This window comes from Manacus vitellinus, unplaced genomic scaffold, assembly GCF_001715985.3.
Source record: "Manacus vitellinus isolate BGI_N305 unplaced genomic scaffold, ASM171598v3 scaffold_15_pilon, whole genome shotgun sequence".
NCBI lineage: Eukaryota > Metazoa > Chordata > Aves > Passeriformes > Pipridae > Manacus > Manacus vitellinus.
The window spans coordinates 7,831,990-7,851,339 of record NW_021939122.1 but is presented as its reverse complement, the minus strand read 5'-3'; the positions used below and the strand labels follow the sequence as shown (position 1 = coordinate 7,851,339).

Sequence of the window (19,350 nt, the reverse complement as noted above, 5' to 3'; positions counted from 1 at the left end):
ATAAATTTTAAGAGGTACCTTCTAACTTCCAATTCCCCACTAATTCTTCACGGGATAGTTTGCACAAGTTCAGCACTTTCTTACTGTATCTCTACCATCCACAGAGAGTACCTCTATGCCATTCCCATTTCTCCTACCACATCTAGTCTATGCCAGATTATCAAAACTCCTGTAATATCATGAGATAAAAAAAAAATCAGAAAGAACAAGTTGAGTTTTTCTGACTAAAGAAATATGGACAAGCTAAATTTTTGATGAAGACTCTAAAGTTAATAGTTTCATAGCCAGTAGTTCGCTGCCTTAAATCACCCATCCCTATGATGATGAATCAATAGGTCTTACAAGCACATTGAGGGAAACCACTTATACCTTATAGCTATTGTGCCTCCTCTCTTCTTCCCTCCCCTTTCATTTTAGACATCTGCTTACCATAGTCTTCACAAGTAAGTTTTCTCCTCTCCACTTTTTCCTTTTTTACCACACTTAAACCTCATTTAAATAGAGCATAGGTGAGTGCTTCGTTTTGGGAAACATTGCCAGAGAGCAAACCACATTGCTGATCCTGAGATAGTGCTTGGAGGCATGCTTTGTACACCTGATGCCCTTGACCCAGATCCTCTCCATGTCCATCCAAGGTGACAAAGACACTCTTGAGAAATTTCATTTAACTTTCAGTGTTGGATCAACTGTTATACACTTTATTAAATTCTTAAAAGCATTGAAGCAGTCTGCTCAATGCCCTAATAACCAAAGCACAGTGACCCATGGAAATCTCTTCAGCACTGCTCTGTCTAAGTTCCTTCACTCAGTTTATCTTCTGAGTATCTTCCAGTCTGGCATTAAAAAACACAGCTAAAGTCTGTCACATGCTGTTTGTTCCAATCTCTACTCCTCCCCCTCCCCACCCCCCTTCCCCCAAGCACATGCAGCAGAGTGCTTTGCTTTAGTAGCTTTTCGACCCCCCAAGAACATACATCCTACTATGTTGCTGCTATAGTTTGGATGATATGCAACTTGTTCTTGGGATTTGTTTTTTTGAAAGCTACCACAATCTCTAGCTTGCAGGGGAACATGTTTCACTGTTTTGTAGACTGTCCCAGAAAGATTCATCTCCTTTTCAGACTTGCAAGTGCACTTATTGACTATGGGAGACCTGCAGGCTTGGCTGACAACTCTGATTTATTCATTTCTGGAAAAGAGGTATTTTATTTTATAGCCTTGACACAGACATTGCATTGTCATGAAGAAAACAGTTACATGGGATAAAACAAAAAAGCTTCCAGTGTTGGTCTTCTACAGTCTTTCATTTTACTTGGAAGTTGCTTCCACAGATCTGCCTTCAGAGATACCAGCAAGGAGATCTCCATCCTGAAAGTGCACATGTCCTCCATGATGTCTGCTGGGCAGGCATTGAAATGTGGGTCTATAACTCCCATATTTCAGACTTGCCAGGAGAACTGGCATGTGAGCAGAGCAGATATAGCTGGCAGGAAAAAAAAGTAAATGCAGAGAAGAAAGAGTGATGAGAAGGCACTCATGTCTCACTTTACAAGATCCCCTGCTCCCAGAGTGAAACTCATTGCTTACACCAAGTGTAAGCAGCATGTGGCTGTTATTCCACACTGGTTCAGACTTTCAACCTCCTTTGCAACACATCAGCCTGGAATAAGCAACCCTATGAACAAGGACACTCTCAGATGGTCACACTGTGTTAGACATTACATGTCTATATAGGACCAAGTCATGTGCAGAAGACAAAAGCGGAAAAAAGAGGGAGGAGGGAAAGATTCCTGCAGAGGGAGGTGGCATTGAACTACTTATGGTTCCTGCCCAATACTCTTCAGAGAGAGATGTATCCCTTAGTATAATGTTTCCATCAGTGAATGCAGTATTCCAGCTTATCCTTTGCCTTTTTAAAACTCAAGTTAGCAAGTAATAACCTGCTTCTTATACAGGCAATAACCTGATCTCAGATTAAGCCAGTGTATGTTAGGGCTGGATTCAGCCACACCGTACCTGCCAGGGTGCCCATAGAGCCATGCTCCTTGCATGCCAGGATGAAGTGGCTGAGGATGCCTGGGGCAGACAGGGAGTCTAGACTCTCCTGCCCTAGGGTATGTGATATCCTGCCAAGGCCATGCTGAGACTGTTTAATCCTATTAAAGCATAAGCTGGAAGTACACGATACTCATTAAAAAAAAATAGCTTGCTTTATTCCTGAGATCTAAACCCCACAGCAGCAGACACTGTGGGATAACCCACCATTATTGATCTCTGCAGGCAGGGCTTGCCATTGGCTTGCCATTCCCAGCACCACTGCCTGAAGAAATCCCACAGCCCTGCTCTTTGCTCACATATGGAGACATAGGTTTAGGATCCCTTCTCAGGACAAGTGCCAGAGCTAGAGCACACGTATTTCCAAAGGGAATTTGCAAATACAAGGGCCCAACCAGTCCTCCAGCTGGTGCTTTACAGGCACACAGAGTCCATACAGGGCCACAGCCAGTTGTCACTGTCCCCACACTGGCCTTCTCACTATTAAAGTACTGAGCAGACAAAACCAGGCACGTCTTCTATCCCCCCTCACTGGGTGTGTTGCCAAGGCTCTCACTGTTGCTGCTGACTTTGCATGCACAATTACAGAACGCTAGAAACAGAGTGCACAGAAGCCTTCAGGCTAGGAAAGAAGAAAAAAATATTAGCTGGTTGTGTAAGTCAATAAGTAAATCTGTTCAGGAATAGTAATCATTTATCAAAAGGTGGAGAAAAAGATTGAGAAAAGATAGGCTGTGAAAACTCATCCAGATCTCTCAATGTGTGGAAGGGGCGGGAATTCTATGGCACGTGGAGCTTTTCTGCAACATCCAACTTAAGCATGAGATTCAAGACTTCCAATGGTTTTAGCTGTTAAACTTAGTAATATCTGAAACATGAAGAAATTTTCCCCTTCCAAAACTGTTTATTTTTAAGATACTTGTGCTGCAGTACAGCACACATTGCTGGTTAGGTACCACACTACTAAGGAAGTGATGAAATCATCATTGTTACTTTTGTTCATTCCACCCATAATGAGTTGAAGCAATTCATGCCATTCAGAAAGACAGAGCTGTTTGTATCCAAGTAATCACTGCTGGCACTGCAGAGCTTGATGCAGGTGCGTGCCCAAGGACACATTTCCCTGAAGCTCACAAAAGGACCGGGAAGGAAAGGGCCAACCCTCCTGAAGCAATAACGCATCTGAACCTATAGAAATCAACACACTTGTCTGACCATGTTCCCCAGAGAAGCTTTGTGGGGGTGTCCAGATACTTGTCTGCTTTGTGGCTACATGGAGCTGGGCAACAAAAACCCCTCAAAAACAAATAGGAAGAGAATCAGTAAGACAACAGCAGCAAGAGGAAGACAGACACGTGCATGTCACCAAGAATTAAATAGTTGTCATTTCCTGTTTTGTGGATCTGCATCCCCAAGTACCAGAGCATCGCCTCCCTGTCTTCTGATAACAGAAAGCCTGCCCCTCAGTAGTGACCATAAAACCTGTTATTTAAAAGGACTATCACCTGATCCTGCTTCCCTGCCCCCTCAATCAACTGAGCTGTCATTCTTCTCTCCCCCTTGATGCTTGCTTCAGGTAACCTCCCTTTAGATCTTCACTAAAACTATTAATTCACTGTGCTGCTGAAGAATCACCATGGATCTTTCCATAGTCTCTGCATCCACTAACAGTTTACACAAAGCAGAAGTCCCCCATTCTCTCTACACAGGAATGTCTTTTTAAGAAAGTGATGTTGTCTAAAACAAAACATGAATTCTTTTTTACCACAACAAAAAAAATTACACAACACTGTCTTCACATAGCCAACTGCAAGTGTTTTTTTTCCAGAACCCATGCAGTCAGTTATTTCTTAAGAAGGTGCTTTATATGCTCTCCAAGGCAGTATTCATACTATCCCACATATTCTTGCTGTTGCTATGGAAATCATTCCTCCGTAAGCTGATGTGCAAATGCAGGTCTCATTGCTGAGTAGAGAGGCTAAAGGTGTGCATGAGTCAAACTATTTGTTGTGCATTATTCCTCTGCAGCCTCACTGCTGCTGGGGAACAGGGGAAGGAACGATTAACGTCTGCACTGAGAGTGCCTGTAACAAGGAGCTGTGGAAAGAGTTAGCAGGGTGTTAGCAATGCTAGAGAGTCATAGGAAAGCTCTGGCTGTTACCTGCAACCAAACACAATTTAGTCATCCAGCTCACCTGCTCTGGGTGCTACAGAAGTGACAGGATTCAGGCACGAGAGATACAAAACATCATTCATGGTGTTTTCAAACATTTCAGGGGGAAAGTAAGTCACAATGCATCATCATGGATACAAGGCAGGCAATACCCTTTCACACCTATAGGCCTGAAATTACTCAGAAAAGTGAATGATAAAAATTAGGTTTTTGACAAGAACCTGCTGGTGGCTACAGAGAGGCAGAGACTTAAAAGCTGCTGGAGATCCCTCTAACTCTGGTGAAGCAGCAAGACCAAAGGAGAAAACCTACAAAAATCAAGCTTCTTTGCATATGCTGTTTGGCAACTCAACTAAACATGGTTTTCACACTGCTTAATACCTGTGAATAAGCATTAAGGTGAATATTGGAGTATTCTCAGTCAAAACACAGCTTGATGCCAGCAGGCACTTTTCAATAACAACCACTGCCCTTTCACAATGCACCAGAAACACAGGAACCTGCTGCCTTCAGGACTCAGCAACCCTTTACCATGAGTTGAGATGAACCCCTTGGAGCAGAGGTCATGTGTGGCAGCTGCTGAGCTCCTCTGTGCCCCACTCCAGCCAAACACAGGTACTTCTCTGCATATGGGAGGCTGTGTGAACATTTCAACATGAACATCCCACACCCATTTCTTTCCATCTCCCCTGGAATACTTGGCAGTAATTTTCATAAATATATTGAAATAAGTAGTATATCTCAAGGTAGTCCCCATGCCTTGGTAGTTTCTTAGTTCATCCCTTCTGCAGCCTGTGGGTGGGAACTGGGATCAAAGAGGGAACAAGGGGTGTAGGGAACTCAGATTTACAGTAGGTTTTTAAGGGAGAATAGGGTTTGTCTATTTTTTGCAAGTGTTAGAGTGACCATCTGAACATTCAAGATTTTTTTTTCTTCAAACAAGGAAACAGAAGGCTGTAGCAGAGAAACGCAGATTCATCAAAAAAGCAAACATGGGCTTTTTTTTTTTCTCCTTCATCTCACTGAAAAACCTGCTCCTGCAGAAGATTGACAAGCGGTCTATCACACAAACTGATGGTTCCTAGTCACATCTTATTTCCTTTCTTACTGCTCTACAAGAAACAGGTTTTCTACCAATCCTCTCCTCTGAATCATCTTCTGCCATAGACATTAAGGAACTCTCAGAAGCAAGGCAAGAAACTTAGAGTTACAGAGTCATAGAAAGTTTGTGAAGTTTTTATACCACTTTTTCCTTCTGTTTTGGTCAGTCACCCTGGGGAAAGGCAGCTAATTAAAGAACAGATTCCAAACACACAAACAGAAGACTGAACTTCTGCAAAATATCTCAGATCACAAAGACAATAATCTCAAAACACAACTCCTTTGAGGCACCATTACATATGACAATTAAACACAAACACAGTAAACAGGCTACAGCATATTACTGTAAATCAAGCAAGCAGATCTCCCTCAACTGTAGCCCAAAACATCGGCAGCACTTACCTCAATTCAGGGCTAGAAGGGAAGTCTGTTATCACCTAAAGCTGCTGCACTCCTGCTTGCTTTCCCACGTGGAGGTGGTGTGGTCTGGTCTGCTCTCCTCTCCTCTCTTATGAGCTACCTGGAGGGGGTCAGCTGCTCCGTGGTCCTTAGGAGAAACACCTGCTAGTTCAGCATAGATTGCTAGCAGAGTGCAGGTGGCTAGCATTTAAAACAAAAGCAGAATTAGTTAACGATTCTTTATAAATATTGTTGGTTTTAATTATTCATGAGCTATAATGGGCATTTTTGTGGTTAAAAATAACTTACTCGATAAATACCTCCTAGTATTCTAGTAAGCTGTTATACCATCTATTGAAAATGCAACGATAAGCAAATAAAAGTGTTTCTAGTTGCTTTAAGAAGATACAGTATGAATGTGAATAAATTACATTAAATCATACTATCATAAAGAAGTATCTTGTGATTTATAAATTCCTACCTTATGTAAATTAGTGCCACAGAATTCTGCAGCCCCATGGATAGCTGTCCTTTGTGTTGTGGTATGAATAACAAACTATGCCTCAAAAGCTTCCTAATAGGTGGGTGGGAGTTGGAGAATACAAATGACATAAGAAACTAGAGGGCTTTATTTCAGGAACAGCTTAGTATGATAGAATATAGTATCAGAGATTAGACGTTATGGATTAGAGATTCACTGTCTTGTTAGGAAGGGTGTAAAAGAAACACTGAAAGAATAGTAGAGATATGGCAAAGAGCAATGTACACATGTGCACTTAACATAATTAATCGCCGTTCCTGTTATTTTTAGTATAATGGCATTCACAATGAATCATAGCATGAGTGCAAATTTAAGAAATGTGATTGTGAATGGATTTGGCACAATCTGTTTATGACACTCATAAGTGAAGACATAACGCCACCGTCAGAGGGATTAGGAAGGATTCTTTTCATGTACATCACAGCCAAAACCTATAAATTTAAATTCTGAAAAAGTTCTTAAATTTGCTAATCATTAGGGCTATTTTTTTTTCCTTTTCAGGTGCCTCATTTCATGTAAACTGATTGTGTCTTGGCATCCAGTTCAGGGGTTGAGTTTGAGCTGAAATGCTTCTTAAAATATTTGATACTCTTCTGTATCAGGTGTAAGTGAATTTAGAAATACAGATCAATCAAATGATAGACTGAATTCAATAGTTTTGAAGGATAATTTTCTTCAACAACAGAACTAAAACCCAAGTCACACCAGAGACAACATTCTTGCAAATGTTAAGAAAGCTTATGTTTTCAGGGATTTCTTCATTATAAAGTGAAAGATTAAATTAGTACATGCCAAGAGACAGGATGCACATCAGAGAAAGGGGAAGAGGCATTACTGACTCAAGTTCTGCTAACTTTTAGTTTTCCCCTGGGGCAGACGCTATTTTTCTGCTTTGCATGAGGAAAAGTTACTGAAAAAGGACTATGCTATGGAAAAATTACTGAAAAAGGACTTCTACCTCTCATCTCTCCATAGCAATTGCACCTTAATTTATGTGTGTGATGACAACAGGGGACACAAAATACATATTTCAGTGCCAAATCCTAGAATTAAACTGCAGGGGAAAAGGAGGGCTTGTCAGCATTTGAGAAGCAGTATCCTTTCCATCACACTCTGTATGAAGTACACCCTAAGATATCAAAAGCTCTCAGCTCTGATTAACTCCCACAGGAGTTTAGTGACTCAGCACCAGGCAAGTGATCTCAGCACATTTCAGGATGAGGCCATTTCCTTACTTGATAGCAAATATTGCAGTGGCTCCTTAAACTGAGTCTATACACATAATTATGCTCTAGTAAATCTCCCCATCAGTGCATCAGCCCAAAATTGGTTCTCTCTTGGCTGAACATTATGCAACTTGGCTTCACTTGACCAGCAACACACCCAGAGGGTCAGATATAGGGGAGATATTTTCATCTGAGTAGACTGTTAGTGAAACCAAAGGCTATCCATCTTTCCCTGCCACTCCCCTTTGTTGCTGGATTTATTTTCTGACAACATTTGTCCTGTAAACAAGAAAGAACTCATGTGCTTGTTTTTGTAATTTTAAAAATAATCCCAGAACCTGTTAAAGGTTGATAGTGTCTAATGCAATGTGTTCTGTCCTTCCACAGGAGAGGAACTGGGCTCTAGTGTTTTTTTCTCTCACAAAGCAAAGAAAGCAAGTGATGTTTCCTTCTCTTCTGGCTGTGCTTTTGGCCTTGATTTCAGATCTCTGTCCATCAAATCTAGATTTAGAGCTGGAAAAAGACAGATGATCACACATTATTATCAGATAAACCAGTTCTACTGACACTTGGGGTGGCAGTATGCAACCTACTTCAAGAGGAAACTTCTGGTTATTTGGCTGTTGAACACAGCCAAGTTGTTGTTGTGCACACAGTAGAACTGTTCCGAATATTTTCACTAAGTCCAGCATATCCAGGATGTGTCTGGACATGATACGTGATCAGATCAACTGTGCCACCCCCTTGTGTCTGGACTGGAGTGCCCTAAAGGCACTGGAGCCTAAAAAGAGCTGGTGCAGTTTGTGTCCCTAACAGCTCCCATGTGTGAGATGCATTGCATTGTTGGTCACTGGCCTGCACTGCACCCCTCCATAGTATAGTAATTTCTCTGTGTGCTTTACAGCTCCTCAGGCTGTTCCTGGCATCTCATTGTATGTTAACAAAAAGCAGATTTTCGTAAGATTGCAGAATTCTGTGAGTTGGAAAATTGATTGATTCATGGAAACATTATTTCAGGTTAGTTCTACAGTGTAAATCGGTAGAAAGGCATGTTTTTGCCAGAAGATTGACTCAGGATTACTTGGAGAAAGGAAGTGCAGAGTAATCCAGTGGAAACATCACGTTGGTTGGTAGCAGCTCAGCTCCCTCCATTCATCAACAGAATAAATCCTCCATGTGTTTTCTTCTGATGATACCAGACATCAGCACAAAGGGCCCACTGCCTTTGGAAGCACAAACTTCCAAGTGCTATGGAACAGGATGCGCATGTCCCTTGTCCTGCTGTAACCTGGAATTGAATCTGATTTAAATGCAATTCATAGACAGGGCTACTACAGTTACACTTTCTCTCTTGCAGTGAGACACAGTGGCAGCTACTCAGTCCTGGTATATCTATAGTGGTAGAAAACAGTAACTTGATACAAAGAAGGCATCAGCAGCAGTCAGAACTCACTGCTCAGTGACAGTGGTTTGTGGTCTAGGAGTACAGCTCCAGATGATGTTAGGATGACAGCTCAGTGTCCCAGCCACAGTGGAGAATACACAATTGTCCCCATATGACATGAAAGGTGACACTGTCCACAACACACAATTTTAGCCATTAGACATTTGTCATGAATATCTAACAGCTGCAGCTGGGAATAATTTCTAGTGCGAAGGTCTTGTGTTCCCTGAGCAGACAGAGTAGACGGGGGAGTCAGCAGCTGCTGCAGTTATTAGTCAGCCAAAACTCTGCAAGCTTCTGACCCCACATGTTTTCCCTGGATTTAGTGGCTCCATGAACCTGCAGCTGCAGAGGCTGTGGAGGCAGTGTTGCACTTGCTCTGATCAAGAAGTGTGTTGCAGCTCCATGTTCAGCTCCTCGGAGTAGCTGAGTTTGTCCACTTCTGACTGATGCTTCTAACAGTTACTTCACTCCTCTTTCTCACTCACAACTATTACGAGTAATAAATACCTCCTGTCATTTTTAAAAAGATACTATTAGCAGCTATTCCCTTTTATCCCTCATGCTCAAGCCATCTTAGGCTTGAGGTAGGAAGTATGCTAAGCTCACAGAGTCCACTGCACTAGTTCAGCCTAGCAAAAATCTCACAGATAAATGTCCTTGCAAGCTGGGAAGAGATGATTGTGGAGATTAAGCTATGTTTAGAACAAACAGCACTTAGTGAATTTTTCAGATAAGTTTCCTTTTCTCTCCTGTGAGCAGAACTGGTATTACTAACTTGTTCCTGGGAAATCTTGTGGTTGCATTTTTGTGTTTAGTTGACTTAGAAAAATATCCTGAAAGAGAGGTGAAAAGCCTTGACACAGAGACAAGTTGTGCACTTCAACAGGGTGATGTTTGATTGCATCCAGGGATGCTTTCATATGTATGCTCTGCTTCACGTGACAGTTCTTTATGAACCATCTCACTGGCTGACAGCACACAGATGGCAGGACAAAAGTGAGATAAATTTGCTATGTGCTGGTCAAAGAGAGGGTGTAATGATTAGTTTCCATCTTAAGTGAACTGAGGCAACCAGTGTCAAGTCCAGAATAACTGTGGCACAACGTTCTGAGAAGATGCTGAAGGTAGCACCTATTTCATTATTACTGGGTTTTCAAAAGGTGATGTAGACTAATTTATGATTTTGGATTTCTGCTTTTAACTGATGATGCTCTTGCAATGTAATGGAGTAGCTCAAGGGTTTCTTCTGTTAGCATCATCTCTGTTTTGGACATATTGGGAAGTTGTCTGTGGCATCTCAGGAGATGATGGATTTTAGGAATAGACTTCAACTCATATAAGTTATGAACTGAATACTACCTGGAAAAAGAAATAGATAGAATATCCTGAAATGCACAGGGAAAATTTACCATTTCATCCCGAAACCTTTGAATTATTTGCTTGAATGAAATACTGGAATTACAAAAATTTAAAATCTGTTCAGTTTTGTATTTGTAGGCTTATACTTTAAAAAAATCTATAGGTACTACACGGACTGACTCCACCTGGCTGTAACTTTGTAATGAACATGGAGGAACTCTCAGACCAAGAGTCTGCAAGTTACCTGATTCTGTTTCTGAGTTTGTATCAAATTCCCTTGGTTTCTGATGGCTAAGTAATTGCTACAGTCCACTGTGCTTGGTTTTATTTTCAGTAAGAAATGGGTACTGTAGTCTCTGAGTGTATTAGATACCATTTTCAGAAGTGTACACTTCACTGGAGTACTTCTGTGCCAAGTCAGTGATTTTGGGACAGTTCATAAATGCAAAATGTCTTTTGTGTGTAAGGAAGAGCAGCACCCCACAGCATGTAGAAAACAACTATGGAGTTGCTTCAAAACTACCAAGGCCAGTTACTTGGCATTTACAGGTGACAAGAGGTTGCAACATTTTACAGGTTTGAAACTTTCCATTTTAGTCTTTCTTTAAATAAAAATGTCATAAAGATGTCAGTGAAACTCTATCACTCTCTGAAAGCTGCTACATGTCTCTACCATTATTCTTAGACAACTACCAAGAAAACGTTTGTCTTTTTTTCCCACATTCTAAAGGCTCCATTAATATATAGATAACTGAGATCTTCCTGAGTAGTAAATAATCATATTAATTAATGATCATGTGAAACAAAATACAAAGAAAACATACACTCCAAAGGACTATTTATGTGCATGTTAGTGCCAGTAACTCCAATGGAGACAAGTGGGAGATGCACATACAAACAAAAGGGAGAATACGTTCACCACAATGGATGGAAAAAGGCCAGCCTGGAAGAGAGTGGAATGCATAGAGGGATTTTAAGCAGGATTACAGATGCCTGTGGCAACTCATGACAATAAATTATAGTAAGATCAAAGAAAAACAGAATGCTTTGATAAGAGATTAACAAGTGCCCTTCTCAAATGTACAGTTGTAACTAAAAGCAAATAAAATTACATTTTAATCCCATATTCAAGGTATTACTTTTTTCCCCCTAGTTTTATTTATGAATGACTTCTGGCACCTGGGGATAAAGACAGTTTCTTCAATGTCTTCATAGAGCCAGCCACCAAATAAACATGCACTCATTATTTTCGTGTACGTATCAGGAGTTCTGATACAGGACATGGGCTTTGGGTGCAGGTGGTGTAAATTTCAGAAAGATTAGGTGACATGCTTAAGCTAAAAGGTAAAGAGAATCCAGACAGCAAGGCTGCTGCTTTTCTTGGATTGATAGCTAAGTATTTACCAACTCGTAATAAAGATAAAAGCAAAATTGGATTTGCTTTCATCTATTTTCTAAAATAATTTCTTGCCCTAGAATATAATGAACACGTGCACTATTGCTTATGCAGCGCAGTAAAAAAAAGTAGTTCTTTGAAAAATCAATGGAAAATTAAGCAGTAAACTCATAAGTTACTACAAATGTGATTATACTTTCATGATCTTATACAAAATGTAAAAAAAAATGCCTTTTTTTTTTGTTAATTTACAGCTAGCATGGGAAGATGTATTATGACTGTTCCCCTTCAGCATCAGAAGAGCAGGCACCCCAAAATGCATTCTGCAGTGACTCTGAGATTGCAGAAGTATTTGCAGGTGCTTGATGCTCAGTTCAAAACAGAAACGGTAGGCCTTCAAATCTGAGCATTTTAATGCTGCAGTTGTCTAGAAATTCTGTCCTTGGAAAAATCACTTTCATGTGACTCTTCCTCATTTCTGAAAAAAATGTTCAGACAGTTAAATCTCATATCCATCAGAAAAAGGAATCTAGGTGTTTATTTTTACACTTCTTCTCCATGAAATTTAGTGTTTCATTTGTACTAGTGCTGTCCTGTATCCTCACCCTCGATACACCAGGGGAGGAGGAAGTATCTTCCCGGTCTTTCTGTCATGTTATAGTGAGAACAGCCTGCCTCTACACTGGCTTTGCCACACAGATGGTCTAAAAAAGACATGAAAAAAGAAGCAGAGCTCATAGAAAATTTCTTACAGGATATGTGAGTTAGATATGGGCAGAGCTTCAGGAAGAACTGACTGGTCCTAGTCACAGCCTAGTCACCTTCTTAGCTCCCTAATTTGGATAATAACAGACTTTTGGGGAAACAGCCTACCCCATGGTCTCCTTATCCAGCTGACTGTGGTGTGAAGATGCCTCGGCTGAGACAAAATAGCAACGGGGGAAATTTCTGGTATTTCCCCTGTGAAATAACAACTTACTAAAAATAGTGTCTGCAGATTGCAGACCCAGAGAAACCAACTTAGATAATTCACTCCTCCTTCCTCCTTTTGCATACGCTCCCTACACTTTCTCCTGAAATGAAACAGAATACAGAAATCCCATGTCAAAGGGTTGCAACAGACTCCTGCAAAACTTCTGTGTTACAGAAGGGCACAGGATTTTTCTCCAAGTTCATCATCTGACATAAATTTGTCTCTGATTATGAAACTTTAGAGGACAAGGTACATTTGGGGTTTTTTGCCTGCTTTCTTTTTTTTTTTCTTGGTTGGTTTTTAATTACTCTCTTCTCTAAAATTAAACTCAAATTGCATTTTTGGTATATGCCGTGTACCTATAACAAATTGACAAATAAAGGGCAAATTGACTTTTGTATCTGTGTTTGCAGTCACAGAAATACTTACCCTCTAGCCTCAAGAGGATGACCAACATAATATGATGTAATGTAATTTCAAAGTTGCATCAATGCTTTTCCACCCTCACTGGTATTATCTCATTCAAAGGAGATATTTGTTAAAAATAGCTTGGATACAAATCCAATAATACCTCACTGACAATGAAAGCTCATTTCATGCAAGGGGAGAAAAAGCTTTTCAGCAATTTAATGTGAAGCAGGTTTACACATTTACATTTTAATTGCAATATGTTAAAAGCAAAAAAAATCCCCAAACAATAAACACTCCCCCCTAACCCCCAAACATAAAAGGGTTACTTTTTCCCGGTAATAGTGATTTTTAAAATCTCCTCGAGCTATTTCTAACATTATAGTGGGTATGACTTCTATAAATGAGAGAGAGGCTGCTCTGCCTGAGTGCATGTATTATAAGTGTTGTGACACACTACTGTTTTGCTAAGAGATTACAAAATCAATTCTTTATGAAAACATCATTATACTTCAAAGCAAAAGCCACCTAATTCCTTCTCACTTTGGTTCCCTGAGCTCCCTTTTATTCACAAGGTGCAGGAACCTCCCTAAGGTAGAGCATCCTCTTGGGTTGCATCCAAAGCTCTCACAGGACAGCTTCAGTGTCAATAAAGCAGAGAAGCTCCTTTTTGTTATTCCTTAGCTCCCAAGATATTTTGATTGGCTGAAAGTGATGAAAGAGTAAATAACAGGGAGGCTGACCTGACTGGGTTCCCAGAAAACACAGGGAAGAGTTAACCAAAGCTTAATCAAGAAAGAACCAGACACATTACATGCAACGGATGCTAATCCATGTGGTTGGACGCAAAGCAGATCTTTTCAAAAAAGTCTCTTTTCGCAGGATGAAAGGTCTGGTAGAGAGCACCATTCATGTTAATGCAGTTTACTTGGGTCTTGCCAAAGCATTTCATTTCATGGCATATGTTGGTATGATTAAAAAGCATGCATTGTATGGAATTAAAAGGATGTACTTTGGAAGAACTAAAAGCTGGCTCAGTGACAGATTGCAAAGTGGTGAGAGTAACGAGTGGAACTATTTCCAGCAGATTCCCACAAGGATCAGTTCCTGGTACAACATCGTTTAGTATGTTCATCACGTGTCCAAACAATGATGTAAAATCAGTCCCAAGCTGGTTGGGGGCTGGAGCACTTACTGTGTAAGAAAAGGCTGGGTGAGCTGGACTTGTTCAGCCTGGAGAAGACAAGGTTTTAGGGAAAACAAGAACAGCCTGTGAGGTTACAAAGAAAGCAGAGCCAGGGTTTTTACAGAGGTTTGAGGGAAGAGAATAAGAGACCATGAGCACAAATTGAAAGAGGGAAAGTTTCAACTGCATATAAGGAAAAAGAAATCACTATGAAGTTACTCGGGCATTGAATCAGGATGGCCAGGGGGGATATGAAATCTCTTTCTTTGGAGGTTTTTAAGATCTGACTGGATGAAGCCTGGAACACCCTTACTGAATTAAATTTTCACTTTGTTTTGAGCAGAAACTTGGACTAGATGACCTCCCACGGTCTCCCCTTGTGAGGAATGTAATTGGGTTGATTCTGCCTGGAGAGCGATTTGGGAATCCTATTGGATAACTACTTCAACATGTGCTGTAAAGTAAGGCTAGAGGGAAAAGCAATGGCTGGAGGTTATTTGGTCACTGCTGTTAAGCAGCTCCCCACAAAACCTACTACCTTTGCAGAGCAAAATAGAAGCAGCAGGAAGTGAACATCACTCCCTCGGGTACAGCCTGTGAAGTCTTGCACTGCTGCCCAGCGGAGCTCTCCTACATCTCCTGAGCTGTGTAAGTGGAGAGAAGGACAGCTGGGAGCTAGATCTGTTCCTGGGCATGCTATGAAGCATTTCAGAGAGAGGTTTGTATCACCAAAAACTATAGCAGAGCACTACTGGGGGGAGAGGGAATACTTAAAAGCTTTCAGGCAAAGCTATAGCAAGATTCAAAAACTGGAGGCTTTAAGTTAGACAATATGAAATTCTAAATAAAAATAAAGTTAAAACATGCCACAGCTTCTCTGGAGTGAAGTTGAATTCTCCCTTGTTGCCAGTCAAAAGTACTGCCCATACTTTACTGCAGAGCAGGTGGTCAGTGTAGATGTCTGTTGGATCATGACTCAAGTGACCAGGATTTGCAGGCAGGCTCTCACTGTTCTCTACTTTAAGCACTTTTCCCTTCCTACCTGACTTGGAGCTGTTCTGGAGTATTCATGAATGGCAGAAACCTTTTAGACAAGTCCACACTGATACAGAAAAGCCTTTTTGCAGCAGCTGAAGGAATAGTACACATTGTTGACCACACACAAATGTAGTCAGAGGTTACATGAACAGCATCAGCACAGGTGTGCTGGAGCAGTGGGACCCTGACCTATATTGCTGACTAGGAAGGCAAGAAGCCTATAGACAAACTCATTTGACCACACATAACAACCCTCCGGGTGTGTTTTGCTGCACTTGCTTGTTAGCTGAGATCCATAAGGATGAATTATCCAGATTTGCATGTTGTAAAAATGCCATTATGATAAAGCTCACAGCCTCAGATAAATTTAAATACCTTGTTTTTAAATAGAAATCACAGTTGTATTTTTATCTATTATGTGAAGTCCCCAACTCTGATGTCATTTGAGGAGGGTTTTTTTTAAGGTATATCTTAAGTGATGCAACTATTGACTCATTGCTGGTTTGGGTTTTGACACCAGAGGACTGTGGTGGCCAGACCAGCAACCTCCTAGGTTATGACTCCTTCGTTTCTTTAATAACAACTGATCTGAAAAAAATGGAACTGTAATCTAATTTTTTAATTTAATAATTTCTTACATTCTAATTTTGTACTGAGAACTAACTTTCTATTCCTAGGTGAAATAGTTTTGTGGGTATTTTTTTCCCATATGGAAACAATGTGCTTCTCTTTAGCAGTTTCATACACAAAAATACACATTGATAAGAAGTCTCTAAACAGATGACATTGCAATTACCTGACCACTCCAGAAAAAGTAGGCAGAAATATATATCACTGTGTTGAAAAAGTTGGAACATGAGCAGTATAATTTTTATATTATAGTTGACTAATTCCCAAACTGCTTTATGTCAAAAGTATTAAAGATGAATAAAAGTGTTTCCTGCCTTTTATGGAAAACCAACATCTAAAAAGAAAGAGGAGGAAACAAATGCAGTTCTTGCTATATACAATTCTATACTGCTCTGTTGTATGTGGATATATGTAAAGCATGCTGGATGCTCACACACACTGCAAAATAAACAAGCCATTACACACCAACACATCACTAATCCAAGAGGAGTAAGCTATAGGTCACTATTTCTTCTGTGTACCCCGGTTATGAATTTATCTTTGGCTGCAAACATGTGGAACATAATCCGCTGGATCAATAACCTCTTAGGTGCATAACCCCTCCCCAGCAACTGATTTTTTCATTCCTTTACTTATTCAGCAGTAGGAAAAGGACAAGAGACAGCCAGGCACAATGGCATCCAAAGGGCAGCATCTTCAGATGCATGGACAGAGCCAAGGGCAGAGTGCTGGAAAATGTAAGACAGACGAGTACAGCAGTGAGGGCATTGAAAACAGGATGGTCGTACACTTGACAGGAGGTGGCAATATCATCTGTATCACACATGATGCTTTCACTCTACCATTAATCTCTTAAAAAAATGAATTACAAACATTCTTTACACTAGTCAGAGAGTTTCTGTTTTGATAGCAAGGAGCAGGGTGTGCCATAGTTTCCCCTCTGTCATGCTGAGCCTACCGTCCTTTTGTGTTTTCTCTGTGGAGGATTTTTGTGACAATATCCAGTTGCCTTACACCTTGCTGATCATTGCTCTGCCCTTATCCTTCAGTGGAGTGGCAAAAGTTTTTCAGATTCCCGTCACACGTCGCCCACTGACCATCTGCTATTACCACTGTAACGAGAAATCACTTGGTGAAAGGTGATTAAGTGGTTACAATCCAGGACAAGGTTAGAAGCTCATTAAGCTACTTCCCCTCCAATATTAAGCAATAGTGATAAGCCAAGAGTCTTAGCTGATATGAATCAGTGCATTTCTGCTATTTCAATAGTGTTGCCTTGGTTTACATGACATTTAGCTTAAAAGCATTTACCATCAGGTTAATTTAGATCCCAGCCTTTGGTTCAAGTGGGTTTCTGTGTGCCACCATTTTAAAACAGAAACTTGGGATAATCAAGGAATATTCTTTTCTATTCTGTATTATTGTTTTAGTCATCACGGACAGAATGCTTTAAAGATAAATAAGCTGTGGGGTCTTGGTAGCACTCATGATGCAAGAATTTGGTTTCTGTTTCCCCTCAGAGCACTGAGGTTTCCTGTAAAGCTACTCTCACTCTGGATTTATGTACCATTTGCAGAGGAAGCCCTATCCGCTTAAAGCTTCCAGTTAAGCCTTTGCTGAGTCAGTTTTATAGTCAGTTTTATATATCAGGTTGTTAAAAAAAAAAAAAAAAAGGAAAGCAAAAAGAGGGAAAAGTGAGCTTCAAATAAGTCCAGAGGAAGTTCATAGCTCCTTAAACAGTTTTTGTTCTTAAAGCAAGCATTTCTCTTTCCACATCAGGTCTCTGCTGTGATCTGCTTCTGCTAAACCAGAAGCACTCTGTGCAGCCATCTTTTAGGGTTGTGGATTTCAAGACAATCTCCCAGATAAGATTCACAGAACAGAACAGAGTGGGGTAAGCTGTTACAGCACCTTTGTAAACTAGAAAAAGCCACAGGGAGCTGAAAAATTGGTGTGAAAAAAAAAGTCCGGCAGTGTGATTCAGGACATACCACTTGAGGGGAATGATACTGTTGCTGTACTTAGGTTTGGAAAAAAATGTCCTGAAAGGTTCTCTTGCTAGCACATACTCTATTTTAGTTCTGGGACTCATCCTCTAATGTCATATATATTCTGAGTGGTAAAGGAACCACCTGATGTCCAGCTTCATTTCAGGGAAAGGGAGGGCATAGGTATGATGGGCACTAGAAGAGAAGTTTGGACGTACTCAGATTACTGGGGGATAGTTCAAAGGAGAGACACCTTGAAAGGTCAGTGTCAGGAATGCAGCATGCTAATGATGCTAATGATACAAATAACATGTGGGATAGTTATGTCTTGATTTGGTAAAGAACTTATGTACAAGTCGTACTTGGAGCACCTGAGGAGCTGTATTCATTTCAGCCAGGTGACCCACATGCCTGCAGCCAACCTTACACCTCATCAGACAGGAGCTCCAAGCATTACACAATTACAGAACTGACTCTTCTTGGCATTTATCCACACTCTTTGAATGCAAGGATTACTGCATCTTCCTCTTACAAAACTGCCTTCTGCTGGTGGTCATTCTTCAAGCTACTCTGATTCATGGCAAAAGAAAAGCTTTCCCAAAGGATTCAACAGCTTTTTTCCCCCAAAACACACACATCATCTGTGTGTATTTGTCTGTATCCCATCTTATTGTCAAAAATGAACAAATCACTTCTGTGCCCCTATTATCTCATATCTAAAAGGAAAATATTGCCAGTATTAAGTTTTCTTTTGTTTTCCTTTTTTTTTTTTGCATAATAGGACATAATTCATTATTTGGCTTATGACCACTGATGGACAAAGTTCCAGAAAAATGCAAATCTTGCTGTTTTGGGATCTTACACTGATTGTAACTTATCACATCATAGGCCCTTTTAGCACCAGAGACATCATTCTGGCTTAGTAATCCCTCAGAGAATTCCTTCCAACAAATATAGAAGACTGTCATCATGATGAGAAAAAGCCTTTCCCCTAAAACTGTTTATCATCCAAGAATAAATAGCAATGAAAAAAATGGGTTGCTGAGACTTTAGAGGTAATAATCAATTTATCAGGAAGATATTGCTACAAGCATTGTACATAAGCCACTTACCCTTTCCAGTGTCTTACAGTGATCTGAATGTCAATTAAGAAAAAAAAAGAAGATGAAGTTATAATGCTGTATCAACAGGCAGCTGTCCTAGTGGGCACTGGGAACACAGAATGACTCGCATTGCTGAGCAGTGCAGTCATTGCCAAAGAATGATGAGCTCACATTTCATTCCGATTCACATACCCGGTGTGGTCAGTCTGAGGCTCCCCCCTCCTCGCCCAACTGACGCCCCCCTCCCTCCCTGCCTCGACACCAGATCTGGCTCGTTAACATGTCTGGAATGAGCCTGAGCCTACCTCTCAGCTGGCAAGCACAAGG

General features: G+C 40.6%; 1 long non-coding RNA gene across 2 annotated transcripts; it reads right to left on the bottom strand.

Moving 5' to 3' along the window:
• Positions 1 to 979: 979 nt before the first annotated feature.
• Positions 980 to 19,081, bottom strand: LOC108639003. 2 transcript variants are annotated; one of them, XR_001920191.1, is made up of 4 exons: positions 19,033 to 19,081; positions 16,891 to 17,044; positions 5,732 to 5,929; positions 980 to 1,483 (listed from the first exon to the last, which is right to left on the bottom strand). It is a non-coding gene; the product is annotated as an uncharacterized LOC108639003 (long non-coding RNA). The 2 variants fall into 2 exon arrangements; XR_001920192.1 differs by lacking the exons at positions 980 to 1,483; positions 5,732 to 5,929 and adding an exon at positions 7,901 to 8,008.
• Positions 19,082 to 19,350: the final 269 nt, after the last annotated feature.